General features: G+C 46.1%; 1 pseudogene; it reads right to left on the bottom strand.

Annotated features, from left to right (window-relative positions):
- Nucleotides 1-5181: 5181 nt before the first annotated feature.
- Nucleotides 5182-14456, bottom strand: LOC137372416 (UDP-glucuronosyltransferase 1A1-like; annotated as a pseudogene).
- Between the last annotated feature and the right edge of the window lie 276 nt (nt 14457-14732).

The raw sequence follows: 14732 nt of genomic DNA, 5'->3' as shown, positions 1-14732 counted from the left end.
GCTTTGCTGCCAGATTGACAGCAGCCCCACTCTTCAGCAGTCAGGTACGTATTCTTTGACAGCGATCAAGAAGCAGGTGCTGGGACGCTTAAAATAGGGCCCCAGCACCTGCTGCACAGCTGTCAAATGGTCCCTCACTGCACCGATTGTCCTGCTTCTCCCCATGTAATATGGGGAGGGCAGCTCGGCGCTGATGCTAATGAGCCCCCGTGCGTAATATCGCAGTGGCTCTGCAGCGGCCGCTAAATGCGGGCACCACGCTGAGCTTAAAGGGCGCCGCTGTGTAGTGTGGTGCCCGAATAAAATTCAGCACCATGAGTGGCTAAGGTTGTACATCCTGGCTTATCCCTACAGACTCTTGTAAATGCTGTGAGTAGCTTTGTTAGGCCTTATCGTTGTTCTGCATCTAAATATGAAAGCATAGTGTCCAATCTTCTTAGAAATTCAGTAATAGTTAACTGGATCATAGGAAATGCAATTTGAGAACTGTCTCAGCTTCCTTCTGCCTCATCCTCACTATCCCTTTCATTCTTCACTGTCCCTACTACCTGACATTTGTGTTTGCTTATCCTCCTCTCGGCAATGATATTGTTTGAACATTTTGAGACAGTCGATTCTTTTTCTGGCCATCTGGGTTGTCAATCAAATAATTTACCTTACCAATTTATATGGACCTCATTTACCAATTAGGCATGCTACAGCCTGCCGGACTGAACACTGAGTTCAATAATTTCAGAGTTTGACGGCCACCCTTTTTATTTTTAGTCATTTTTTTCTTTTTTCTTTGTTAATTTCATTTTAGTTTGTTTAGTTTGTTTCTACTGTGCCTACCCACTTTTGTTTTTAATGTTTGTGCTTGGAGCCTGGGCTGTTCATTTTACAGTCAATTGACACCCTCTCTCTACTAATGCTTTGTCTTTTACCACACCAATAACATACCGTTTGCCTTTGTTCCATGACCTTCTGGTCAGTTATTCTCAGTGACCTTGTCCTATCAACACCTCTTTTGTTATCTCTTGCCCCATCCCCACTTTACTTGCTTAAAACCTTTTACATTTCCAATATTTGTCAGTTCTGATGAAGGGTCACTGAACTGAAACGTTAACTCTGCTTCTCTCTCCACAGATGCTGCCAGACCTGTGTTTTTCCAGCCTTTCTTGTTTTTATTTCATATTTCCAGCATCTGCAGTAATTTGCTCCCATCTTTAATATAATAGCCTTCTGAAACTTCTTTTGCCTCAGCTTCTGCTGGAGCTGATTGTGCCACTTTATTCAACTCTCGATTAATTTTGCTGAGTTGTGATCAGAGACTTATCTGTCTGTGAGGCCAATTTTATCTCTGACAATGGAACTTATTAGCCATTGCTCGGGTTATTACACATGAAGGAATAATTCCTGGAACCTTTTCCTGTAACATTTCTGTCTCTTTAACTTCAGTTGATTTTTCTGTGACTACGGGAGAAATTACTAATTTCACACTGGCCAAATCATTCCCCAGGAGTAGGTCAACTCCATCTACTGGCAAGCTTTGGACAACTCCTACAGTTACCATTCCAGACATCAGGTTACACTCTAGGTGCACCCTATACAAAGGGTATAGGTGTATACTCCCCACCAATACCATTCACTAAAACTTCAGTGTTCAGTGCACTCTTGGGTAGAAATGTTATGCCCTTCCCCAGCAAAAGAGTTTGGGTGGCTCCTGTAGAATCATAGAAAAGTTACGGTCCAGAAGGAGGCCTTTCAGCCCATCCATCGTGTCTGCGCCTGCTGAAAAAACTAGCCGCCCAATCTAATCCCACCTTCTGGCACCTGGTCTGTAGCCTTGCATGTTACAGCACTTCAGGTGCATTTCCAGGTACCTTTAAAAAGAGTTGAGGGTTTCTGCCTCCACCACTGATCCAGGCAGTGAATTCGAGACACCTACCACCCTCTGGATGAAAAGCTTTTTCCTCATGTTCCCTCTAATCCTTCTACCAATCACCTTAAATCTGTGCCCCCTGGTAATTGACTTCTCCGCTACGGGAAACAGCACCTTCCTGTCAACTCTATCTATGCCCCTCAATTAAGTCACCCCTCAGCCTCCATTGTTCTAAGGAAAACAACCCTAGCTGATCCAATCTTCCCTCATAGCTGTAACTTTCAAGCCCTGGCAACATTCTTGTAAATCTCTGTACTCTCTCCAGAGCAATTATGTCCTCTCGAACTACCTGTCCTGCCACCTTGAGGGACCTGTGGACATGCACTCCAAGGTCTCCCACCTCTTCTACCCCTCTCAATATCCTCCCTTTTATTGTGTATTCCCTTGCTTTGTTTGCCCTCCGCAAATGCATTACCTCACACTTCTCCAGAAAGAATTCCATTAGCCACTTTTCCGTCTACTCAACCAAACCTTTGATATCATTCTGAAGTCGACAGCTATCCTCTTCACTATCAACTACATGCCCAATTTTTGTGTCATCTGCAAATTTCTCAATCATGTCTCCCACATTTAAGTCCAAATCATTAATATATACCACAAACAGCAAAGGGCCAACATTGAGCCCTGTGGAACGTCACTGGAAACCGCTTTCCATTCACAAAAACATTCGGTGACCTTTGTTTCCTGTCACAGAGCCAATTTTGGATCCAACTTGTCACTTTTTCCTGTACCCCATGGGCTTTCATTTTACTGACCAGTGTGCCATGTGGGACCTTGTCAAATGCCTTACCAAAATCCATGTAGACCACATCCACTACACTACCCTCATCAATCTTCCTTGTTACTTCCTGGCTTCCTTTAACAACCTGGGATACAATCCATCTGGCCCAGGCAATTTATCCACTTTCAAAGGATATCAGACCTCTAGTATTTCTTCTCTCATTATGCTTATCGTATCTAATATTTCACACTCCTCCTCTTTTACTACAATGTCTGCATCATTTCTCTCCTTTGTGATGACAGATACAAAGTACTCATTAACAACCCTGCCCACATCTTCTGCATCCATGCATAAGTTCCCTTGCACATCTCTGATAGGCTCCACCCTTTCCTTTGTTATCCTCTTGCTCTTAATGGATGATAAAAGATCTTTGGGTTTTCCTTGATTTTACCTGCCAATAATTTTTCATGTCCTCTCTTTGCTTTCCTAATTTCCTTTTTTACTGCACCTTCTATACTCCTCAAAGCTTTCTAAAGTATTAAGTTTTTTATGACCTCCCTAAGCTTTCTTTTTCTGCTTTATCTTACCCTGTATGCTTCAAGATAACCAGGGGGCTCTATATTTGGCTGTTCCACCCTTTATCTTTGTGGGGACATGTCGACACTGTACCTGTAGAATCTCGCTTTACGCAGTGTCAGTATCGTAGCCGATGAGGTTTAACTGAGGCTGGGGAGAGACCACGATCAGTGGGCTTTGACCTTCCAGGTGGTGTTTTTGTGGGTGTTTCTGAGGGGTTTCAGTGCCCTTTTTACGGCATTTTGCCTTTTGGGATTGGAGATTGACCTTGGTTGTTGTTTTCCTGCTGGTTGGGGTTTTAGTGCCTGTCCCAGGAAAGCTTCAAGCAAAAAAACGGCTGCAACCAACACCAGAGCTCCAGGCTGGGGGTTGCGTAACACCGTTAGGGTGGCAGTGAAAGATAGCGCAGGAGGTGCACCTATCGACTGCGCCTTCTTCATTAAGGAAATCCTGATTGAATGCTGTAGATTTCAAGATGTGGACATCTTCTGCCTGCAAGACTTCCCCAGCAGTGGCTATTTCGATGTGACATTCAAGAACATGGCAGGATACATCAAGTTCCTGAAGGTGTTCAAGGAGAGAGAAAACCAGGTGCCGTCACAACAGAACCGGATGGTGACAATCCACCTCTACAACCCCCATGTGAATGAGCTCACTTTCCTCACCAGGTAAGTCGAGGTGGCCGGGTACAACACCGAGGTCAAGGACTTGTTTGGGATTTGGACCAGCAAGCGCCAACAGAGCCATCATCCATCCTCCCTTCCGCTTCACTATCGGGGAAGTCGAGGCATCTTAGAAGCCCAGAGTTTGTCGTACCTGTGGCAAATCTGGTCATGTGGCAGCCAACTGCAGCACAGTCGTCTGCAGGAACTGCAAGCAGGAAGGCCATCACACAAAGAACTGGAAGCAGAGTAAGTGCTGCAACCTGTGTGGTGGGGCAGGCCACCTCTACAAGATCTGCCCCAAATGCTGCCTCAGTTACGCACAGGCAGCAAGGTCCAAGGAAAGGCTGGAGGAAGGAACGGTGAACGCATCTGCTGCTGTGAAGGAGACCAGCAACCCTCCCCCCAGCAACGAAAATCCATCTAAGAAAGAGAGGAAAGGTGAGGCAGCTGCAACAAGTGACACAACACCTACCCCATGCCCAGAAACTCCTCCTCAACAGACTGAATTGATGGGGGAGGAGGCAGCAGAGTGACAACCAGATGGGTGGCAAGTGGTCAAAAGGAAAACCACAAAGAAGAAACCCCAAAAGAAGGAACAGGTCACCACCCGAACCAGTGCCAAGAGGAGGCTACTGTCTGAGACGGACCACGACACCTGCTCCTCATTGGACGAGGAAGGGCCGGAAAGACGGCACCTGCAAAAGAAGTGGAAGGACGCAAAGGAGCTAGAAGAGAAAGACCCCCAGCTCCGTGGCACTGGAGGCAGCTGTCAGTCAAACCCCCACCTGCCAAGACTGAGGCACACATTATTTTGCCACTTGAACATTAAAACTTAAAATTGCAAGCCGTGACAGGAAAGACATTTCCATGGTAACAGACAATGTTGAAACAATGAAGACTCTGCAGTGGCTCTCCAATAAATAGAAGTGATCAGACTAGTTTTAGTCGCATGGCTAGCTGGCTGGGGCAGAGAAATTTGAGCCTCCAACAAGGGATGTGAAGAGACTGTTCCATGTAAGGAACTAGTCACATGATTAACCTGCTGAGCACCCTGGGAACTTTATGAATTTGAACTCCCAAGTTATGGAACCCAAGTTAACTCCCCCAGCCCCCGACATATTACCCAATCCTTATGGTCCATATATTACAAAGCAGCAGAGATTGAATCAGATAGGAGGGCTTTAATAGGTGAAGCTTTTGTGAAGCCGCAATGAATAGACACCGAATACTACTAGACTGAAATTAGCAGCATAAATTATTGTTCAAGATTTGATTACTCCTCTATCTGAAATCACCTTCTAAGGAATTTGACCCAATGCTTCTGCAATCTGATTGGCTGTTGTGATTGGCATTTCCGACATCATTGACCCTAAGGAGAAGATCACAGCTCCATGTTCTCCAGAACTGTTCATAAATTCTTCTAAATCCTGTGGAGAATAAAAAAAGTGTGGTCATTTTGAATATTTAAAATGACTGACTGAAACATTAGCTCCACGGTTGATTCAGGAAACCTTGTTGACACCAAGATGACCAATGATGAGACAGTAATTCATGGGATCTATTATTGACACTATCCTTGAGGAGGTGATAATATATATTGGCATGGAATTTCCTGTAACCCAGAAGCTGCATCTGAAAATATTTGTATTCCTGCATCTTTCTGCTGATGTCAAGTTATGCTCAAATTTCCTGCCAATCCACTAGTATATACCAGAACATAAAAATGGTTGAGCCTGGCATAAGTAGCCAATGTATTATGAACATAATTGGAACATAACCAATGGGGCTCACAGTGTTTGGGTGAAGCACTATAAAAGTGCTTCAAAGCAAGGCTGGGGAGTGCAGGGTAAGTGTCAGATAGCTCTCTATCATAAAGCTTTTCATTATTTAATTTAATTCACTCAGAACAGAATCTCCATTGTCATAGAGTGAAACAGCACTGAAACAGGCCCTTCGGCCCACCGAGTCTGTGCCAACCATCAACCGCCCATTTATGCTAATCCTACATTAATCACATATTCCTTACCACATCCCCACAATTCTCCTACCACCCACCTACACTAGGGGCAATTTACAATGGCCAATTTACCTATCAACCTGCAAGTGGCTGTGGGAGGAAACCAGAGCACCTGGTGGAAACCCACACGGTCACAGGGAGAACTTGTAAACTCCACACAGGCAGTGCCCAGAAACGAATCCGGGTCGCTGGAGCTGTGAGGCTGCAGTGCTAACCACTGCGCCGCCCAGGTCTCAAATCTTTCCCCTCCACAGGTAACTGCTGCTGATTGAAAGGATAAACGGCCAGGAGGAGGGCTTTCAACTTCATGGAGAGAGACCTGCAGGCTCGACTGGGTGCACTAGAAGGTAGGGGGTGATCAGATCCTCAGCTCCCCCACAGCCTAGCACTCGTGCCGTCAGGAGGTGGGCATGAATGGAGGCATTGAATGCCACATCCATGGTCCTCAGGACAACAATGCAATGCGATAAGAAGTTCAATGACCTGACTAGAGCAGGGAAGGTAATACACTCACCATGCTCTCCCTTTATTCTTCGCTCACTGTGGACCCCACACTTAAGGTTCTTAAGAACATAAGAAATAGGAGCAGGAGTAGGCCATATGGCCCCTCAAGCCTGCTCTGATATTCAATATAATCATGGCTGATCTTTGACCTCAATTCCACTTTCCCACCTGATCTCCATATCCCTTGATTTCTCTACTGTCTGAAAATCTATTAATCTCAGCCTTGAATATACTCAACAACTGAGCATCCACCTTAGACAGACAAGTCCAAAGATAATCAACTGCGCATGAAGAAATTCCTCCTTGTCTCAGTCCGAAAGGATCGACCCCTTAATGCCCCTAAGTTCTAGATTCACCAGCTAGGAGCAACAACCCTCTTCGCATCTACTCTGTCAAGCCCCCTCAGAACCTTAAGAGCTTCAATGAGCTCACCTCTCATAAGTGGAACTCAATGGCCTTGCAACAAATTCTCCGGAAAGGCAGAGTCCAACTGCCTTTTTGATTGTTCCACATTTTCAAATGACAGTATCTCCAACTTCTCTCTCTTTTTGTCTTTACAGGGCAAGGTGGCACACAACTTCTGGGAGAGGGCACAAAGAGTGTGGACGGCGGGGGGGTCACAACCCTCGGCTTTCTGACCCTATGAGGAGAATGTGGTGGAGTTGTTACTATGGTATTACGAGTGCTTGCATTTTTTGTTACATGTTTTTGAGGTCTTGGGTTTCAAAACTGAAGAGGATTCCATAGATGCTGGAACCTAGTGTTTTCTTAAAAAAAAAGATAATCAGAAGGTCTTTTGGACTGAGCTTGTAAACAACAGATACTGAAAGAATCAAGCGGTGCTAAACACAAGTCTTTACTGGAAGGCATCTGTCTTCAGATAATTGCCCAGCAGGGTTTTTTTTTTTGACTTGGGGAAAGATGTTTACAAACAAGTGGCAGGTCAAGAGTTAAAGGAGTCAGGAGGCTAGACTCCCGAGATGTTTTTGGTTTAGCTTTGGACAGCGAGTGGGGGTGTGGACAGAGTTTGGAAAAGACAGTTGGAGAAAACTTGCCAAGGGAGCAAACCCCAACTCAGCTTGTTCCATCTCTTTAAAAATTCCTGTCAACTTTTCCATCTCTTTACGAAGCCCTGAGAAGCAAGTACAAGAAACAGACTGCAACTGTTGCCGCATTTCTCCTGGAAAGCCTGCCCAAACTGATCTACAACACTGTAGACAAGAACTGTTCTAGAAAGATCCCAGTGACAGCCATCTATGCGTATTTGGGACGCATCTGACGTCGTTCCATAGCTTCAATATTTTTCTTCAAGAATTAGCAAGTATTTGGCCAAAGTATTCTTTTTGTCTGTTTTATTGTAATAGAGCTCTAAAGAGTAAATCTCTATTTTTCAGTTAACGTGTGTGTGTGTGTGAGGGGTAAGGTAAAATGGGAACTTTTATTTTTCAATCTGTGTTAATACTTTGCATCGTTACTGGTTAAGACTTGTTTTTATAATAAACTGATAATTTTGTTGTTTAATAAAGAAGCTAGTGTATTTTATTCTGGGAAAAAATAGAATCTATGATCGACCATATCGGTAACTGGGAAAAAATTTAAATATATGTCGTGACCTGGGGAGAAGTGGAACTGGTAAAACAGTGCACTCCTCCCGTTTCAGCAGTAACAATAGTGGTGGGGACACAGGGAGTATCCAGAGCCAGGTGAGTACCTGTCCACTTGCTATCTGCCAATGCACTAGGACATGGCGCTGCCTTCCTCCACTTTTTCCCACAGATCTTTCAAAGCATCGGAAGGTAAAGATGAAGAGGAGGAGTAAGAGGAGATGCAGGAGGTGGCAAGGATGGGGCGGAGAGGGAGGGAAAGTTAGTAGATTCCGAAGGAGCTAGAAATCACAGATCCTGACTGTATCCTGCAACTCGTCCCCAGTGAGTTGCCAGATGGAGTAATGGAAAGTCAGAGCCTTACACCTTCCTCCTTTCCTGGGAGGACACCCCATCTTCAGAACTCCACCAAGCAGAGTCAGAGTTCCCCAACTTGCAACCAAAGAGATACCAGTGTAAACACATTTCACCATGCCAGGCGAGTGCCTCAAGACCAGGTGAGATCTCCAGATATGGGAAAGCAGTCTTGGGGAGCATGGAGACTCCGGGGAGAAGAAGAATGCTACCACTTCTCTGGAGAGTGCGGTTGCTTTGCACTGGTGAGTCAGCCAATCGACTCCTTTGTAAAGGCCTAGGATATCAGTTGAGGCCCACATGCTCTCCAAGTCAGGTTGTTGAACATGGGGCAGGCTGCCAAACCTTCAGGATTGTCCTGGACTCTCCAGGAATAAAAGATTCATCTTCCCAACACGTCTCCGAGCAAACCGGGAGAAAAATCGTTAGGGCTTTAAAAAGAATACTGTGGGTTTTTTATTTTCTAAGAATGCTTTTGATTATTCGTTATAAAAATATTGGAGAAAGGAAAAGTCAAGAACCATCTAAATGAGTAAGGAAGAGGCTGTTTGTTTCCCAATTGGCGTGGAACAGCAGCAACCACATAGATAGACGTGTGGGCGACAAATGTCAGGAGTGTGGGGGTGGAGCAATAGGAGGCAGGAGGTCATGTGCTGAAATCTGCTGGAATACATCTAACCAGTGTAGGAAAGCCTAATGTTGGGGTGCAGTCCCTGCTGGTGATGCTGCACTCTCCAGGTCTCCTGTCATTTATTCTCCCCCTCCCATTCCTCCTCCTCCATGATAATGGCAAGCAGATGTCCAGTCACTTTAAACATTCACTCCCTCCACCAATGGCGTACCTCAGCTGCAGGGTGCACTAATTTACAAGATGCACTGCAGCAACTCGCCAAGGCTTCTTAGACAGCACCTTCCAACCCATGCAACCGCTACCACCTAGAAGGACAAGAGCAGCAGACACTTGGGAACACCACAACCTGAAAGTTCCCCTCCATGTCACACATCATCCCAACTTGGAACTATATCACTGTTCCTTCATTGTTGCTGGGTCAAAATCCTGGAATATTCTTCCTAACAGCACTGTGGGTGTACCTACACCACATGGACTGCAGTCGTTCAAGAAGGTGGCTCATTACACCTTTTCAAGGGCCATTAGGGATGGACAATAAATGCTGGCCTTGCTGGTGATACCCATAAGAGAGTGAATTAAGAATGAGACCTGGGTTAATCTCAATCTACTTTAATGTAATATATTATGTCAGCTCCCAGAGTTTCATTTAGTACAACATTTAATCAAGAAATAGGCTTGAATGAAGTGCAGCTTTGCAACAAAATCTCAAATATAGGATGATGGTGGAGACACTTTGGTAATGTTCCAGGTGTGAAGAAGTGTTCCAAGGGCACAATGAGAAGTGTATCAGTGTCCTTCAACACATATATAACTTCCAAAAGTACATGTTTGGATATTAAAGTAGCACCGATAAATATATCGACTTAAATAAATGACTATTCAAATGATCTACAACCTAAATAATTAGATAACTATATCAGATTACATGCATTTCTAGTTCCATTGAACTGTGTATTTGGCATTTAATGTCCCTATCCTTGCATTTGCCACGTAAATGCATATTCTTTCATTCCATTCATACCAGTGCTGTTCCTACCTGAGGTAAAGGTTTTCTCTCCTTGCAGCTGATGCCTCCAACTAGCACCATATTTGGCATCAGAGGTCTCGGAAACTCAAATACAAAGTCAAATCGCAGCAACCAGATGGAAGCCTGACTCAGCAGTTGGGCCAGTGTCACATCTCTCTGAAGGAACTTGGTGGCCAGTTCTTCAAAAGGTGAATATATAAAATGGCACTACAATGGCTCTAATAAACTGGCCAGCACATTGTTTGTCCTTTGGAGAAACGTCATTCGATCAGTGTTCCCTGTGAAAATTCTTGGTACATAGGAGAGTGGCATGGGGCACTGAGTGGCTAAATTATCAAAACCACAAGGAATCCCTCGCAACAGATTCACAGAGGGCAGTGAGAGATACTCCGCAACAAAAGCACCACATGGGCTGAGAGGGTCACTCAGTAAAGCCTCAAATTTTTCCTCAGCCAGCTCCTGTATCAGCTCTGTGCTAAACAACAGATCCTCACAGATACTCAGGAAGAACTGCCTCATTTTCCTCACATGCTGCAAGCTTCCACTAATCCTTTGGTAAAAGGTTCCATCATAAAAAGCCATCCCTACTAGGTTTTTGTAAAACTGGTCCACATCAGCTTTGCTGAAGGCAGTGGAGTAAATCTTACTGCTGTAGTGAAGGGACGTCTTGATCAACAAGTTGTTTTCAGGATAAACAACAACAATTTTATGTCCTCTTTCATGGAGTTCCTCCAGGACAACTTGCATGCTCAGCCAATGGCTCCCATTGACAGGAATATCCAGCAGCTTTCCACTTTCAGCTGGACTCCAAAAACACTGCAAGTAAACCAGTAGACATCCCAGCTGACCAATACCATGATGGGTCGAAGCCACCCGGTGAAGTAACTTAAAGCCACTGCAGAAAATTGAACAACAGAATCTGGTTTGAGCCCGCAGCATTTAAAAAATTTTTTTAAATTCATTGATGGGATGTTGGTGTCGCTGGCCAGGCCAGCATTTATTGCCCATCTCTAATTGCCCTTGAGAAGGTGGTGGTGAGCTGCTTTCTTGAACTGCTGCAGTCCATGTGGGGTAGGTACACCCACAGTGCTGTTAGGAAGGGAGTTCCAGGATTTTGACCCAACGACAGTGAAGGAACGGCGATATAGTTCCAAGTCAGGATGGTGTGTGACTTGGAGGGGAACTTGCAGGTGGTGATGTTCCCATGCATTTGCTGCCCTTGTCCTTCTAGTTGGTAGAGGTCGTGGGTTTGGAAGGTGCTGTCTAAGGAGCCTTGGTGCATTGCTGCAATGCATCTTGTAGATGGTACGCACTGCTGCCACTGTGCGTTGGTGGTGGAGGGAGTGAATATTTGTAGATGGGATGCCAATCAAGCGGGATGCTTTGTCCTGGATGGTGTCAAGCTTCTTGAATGTTGTAGGAGCTGCACCCATCCAGGCAAGTGGAGAGTATTCCATCACACTCCTGACTTGTGCCTTGTAGATGGTGGACAGGCTTTGGGGAGTCAGGAGGTGAGTTACTCGCCGCAGGATTCCTAGCCTCTGAGCTGCTCTTGTAGCCATGGTATTTATATGGCTACTCCAGTTCAGTTCCTGGTCAATGGCAGCCCCTAGGATGTTGATAGTGGGGGATTCAGTGTTAGTAATGCCATTGAATGTCAAGGGGAGATGGTTAGATTCTTTCTTGTTGGAGATGGTGATTGCCTGGCACTTGTGTGGTGCGAATGTTACTTGCCACCTATCAGCCCAAGCCTGGATATTGTCCAGGTCTTGCTGCATTTCTACACAGACTGCTTCAGTATCTGGGGAGTCACAAATGGTGCTGAACATTGTGCAATCATCAGCGAACATCCCCACTTCTGACCTTATGAGTGAAGGAAGGTAATTGATGAAGCAGCTGAAGATGGTTGGCCTAGGATACTACCCTGAGGAACACCTGCAGTGATGTCCTGGAGCTCAGCTGATTGACCTCCAATAACCACAACCATCTTCCTTTGCACTCAGTATGACTCCAACCAGCAGAGGGTTTCCCCCCTGATTCCCATTGACCTCAGTTTTGCTCGGGCTCCTTGATTCCATACTCAGTCAAATGGTGCCTTGATGTCAAGGGCAGTCACTCTCACCTCACCTCGAGTTCAGCTCTTTTGTCCATGTTTGAACCAAGGCTGTAATGAGGTCAGGAGCTGAGTGGCCCTGGCGGAACCCAAACTGAGCGTCACTGAGCAAGTTATTGCAAAGCAAGTGTCGCTTGATGTCACTGTTGATGACACCTTCCATCACTTTACTGATGATTGAGAGTAGGCTGATGGGGCAGTAATTGGCCGGGTTGGACTTGTCCTGCTTTTTGTGTACAGGACATACCTGGGCAAATTTCCACATTGCAGGGTAGATGCCAGTGTTGTAGCTGTACTGGAACAGCTTGGCTGGGGGGCGCGGCAAGTTCTGGAGCACATGTCTTCAGTACTATTGCTGGAATATTGCCAGAGCCCATAGCCTTTTCAGTATCCAGTGCCTTCAGTCGTTTTTTGCTGTCACGCGGATTGAATCGAATTGGCTGAAGTCTGGCATCTGTGATGCTGGGAACTTCACGAGGAGGCCGAGATAGATCATCAACTCGGCACTTCTGGCTGAAGATTGTTCCACATGTTTCAGCCGGATCTTTTGCACTGATGTGCTGGGTTCACCCATCATTGAGGATAGGGATATTTGTGGAGCCACCTCCTCGAGTTAGTTGTTTAATTGTCCACCACCATTCACAGCTGGATGTGGCAGGACTGCAGAGCTTAGATCTGATCCGTTGGTTATGGGATCGCTTAGCTCTGTCTATCGCATGATGCTTACACAGTTTGACACGCAGATAGTCCTGGGTTATAGCTTCACCAGGTTGATACACTTCATTTTGAGGTATGCCTGGTGCTGCTCCTGGCATGCCCTCCTGCACTCTTCATTGAACCAGGGTTGGTCTCCTGGCTTGATGGTAATGGTAGAGTGCGGGATATGCTGGGCCATGAGGTTACAGATTGTGGTTGAGTACAATTCTGCTGCTGCTGAGGGCCCACAGCACCTGATGGATGCCCAGTTTTGCATTGCTAGATCTGTTCGAAATTTATCCCATCGAGCACAGTGGTAGTGCCACACAACACAATGGAGGGTATCCTCAATGTGAAGGTGGGACTTCACCTCCACAACGACTGTGCGGTGGTGACTCCTACCAATACTGTCATGGACAGATGCATCTGTGGCAGGCAAATTGGTGAGGACGAGGTCAAGTATGTTTACCCCTCTTGTTGGTTCCCTCACCACCTGCCGCATACCCAGTCTCGCAGCTCTGTCCTTTAGGACTCGGCCAGCTCTGTCAATAGTGGTGCTACCGAGCCACTCTTGGTGACGGACATTGAAGTCCCCCACCCAGAGTACATTCTGTGCCCTTGCCACTCTCAGTGCTTCCTCCAAGTGCTGTTCAACATGGAGTACTGCTGACTCATCAGCTGAGGGAGGGCGGTAGGTGGTAATCAGCAGGAGGTTTCCTTGTCCATGTTTGACCTGATGCCATCAGACTTCATGGGGTCCTGAGTCGATCTTGAGGACTTCCAGGGCAACTCCCTCCCTACTGAATACCACTGTGCCGCCACCAGTGCTGGGTCTGTCCTGCCGGTGGGACAGGACATACCCGGGGATGGTGACAGCAGAGTCTCGTACATGGTCTGTCGGGTATGATTCCGTGAGTATCACTGTGTCACGCTGTTGCTTGGCTAGTTTGCGGGACAGTTCTCCCAACTTTGGCACAAGCCCCCAGATGTTAGTAAGGAGGACTTTGCAGGGTCGACAGGGCTGGGTTTACCGTTGTCGTTTCCCGTGCCTAGGTCGCTGCTGGGTGGTCTGTCTGGGTTCATTTCTTTTTATTGACTTTGTAGCAGTTAGATACAACTGAGTGGCTTGCTAGGCCATTTCAGAGGGCATGTAAGAGTGAACCACATCGCTGTGGGTCTGGAGTCACATGTTGGCCAGACCAGGTAAGAACAGCAGATTTCCTTCCCGAAAGGACGTTAGTGTCCTTTAAATACTGTCTGGGAAAGGTCCCATACAAAGGTTGTTTAAAATACCATTTACAGAATCCGTAACATCGAAACTATTAATGTTTAACACGACAGCATGCAATCACTTATTCTATCTCACATTTTCTCACTTAATGTTTTCAATTTTTAAACCCACGCTGGGCCAGGACTGTACCATCAGGACAGGCGGCACCTCAAGCGGCTGGGACCACGGTCCGCATGGAAAGGATGAATAGGACAATCTCAAGGCCTTTAAACTAGCAAATTGGTGGTGGTGTTGGGGAGGCGGTGGGAGCACTCAGGTGGAAAAGGTAATATAAATAATAGTTCAAAAACAAACAAAAGGGTATAGAGTTACAGTCAGAATATCAGATACTTGCATAACGGACAGACTCTCCAAAATGGAGATTGGATCCAATTGCTCTACACAAACATCACCAGCACACTTTCGATCAATGGGTCGGAATTGGAAAGATTTCCGATCAAATCTGGAGTCAGGCAGGGCTGTCAACTCTACTCTGTCCTGTTGTGGGCTGTATTGAACCTTTTGCCGAGTCCATCAGGAAGGATGTGGTCATCAAGAGGGGTGGCAATCCCAGGGCAGCGGAGCTCGAAGGCCAAAATCTCCCTGTTCGTGGACAATGCCACGATCTTCCAC

The sequence above is a fragment of the Heterodontus francisci genome, chromosome 7, assembly GCF_036365525.1.
Source record: "Heterodontus francisci isolate sHetFra1 chromosome 7, sHetFra1.hap1, whole genome shotgun sequence".
Taxonomy (NCBI): domain Eukaryota; kingdom Metazoa; phylum Chordata; class Chondrichthyes; order Heterodontiformes; family Heterodontidae; genus Heterodontus; species Heterodontus francisci.
The sequence above is the reverse complement of the archived record's forward strand: the minus strand, read 5'-3'. Positions and strand labels throughout refer to the sequence as shown.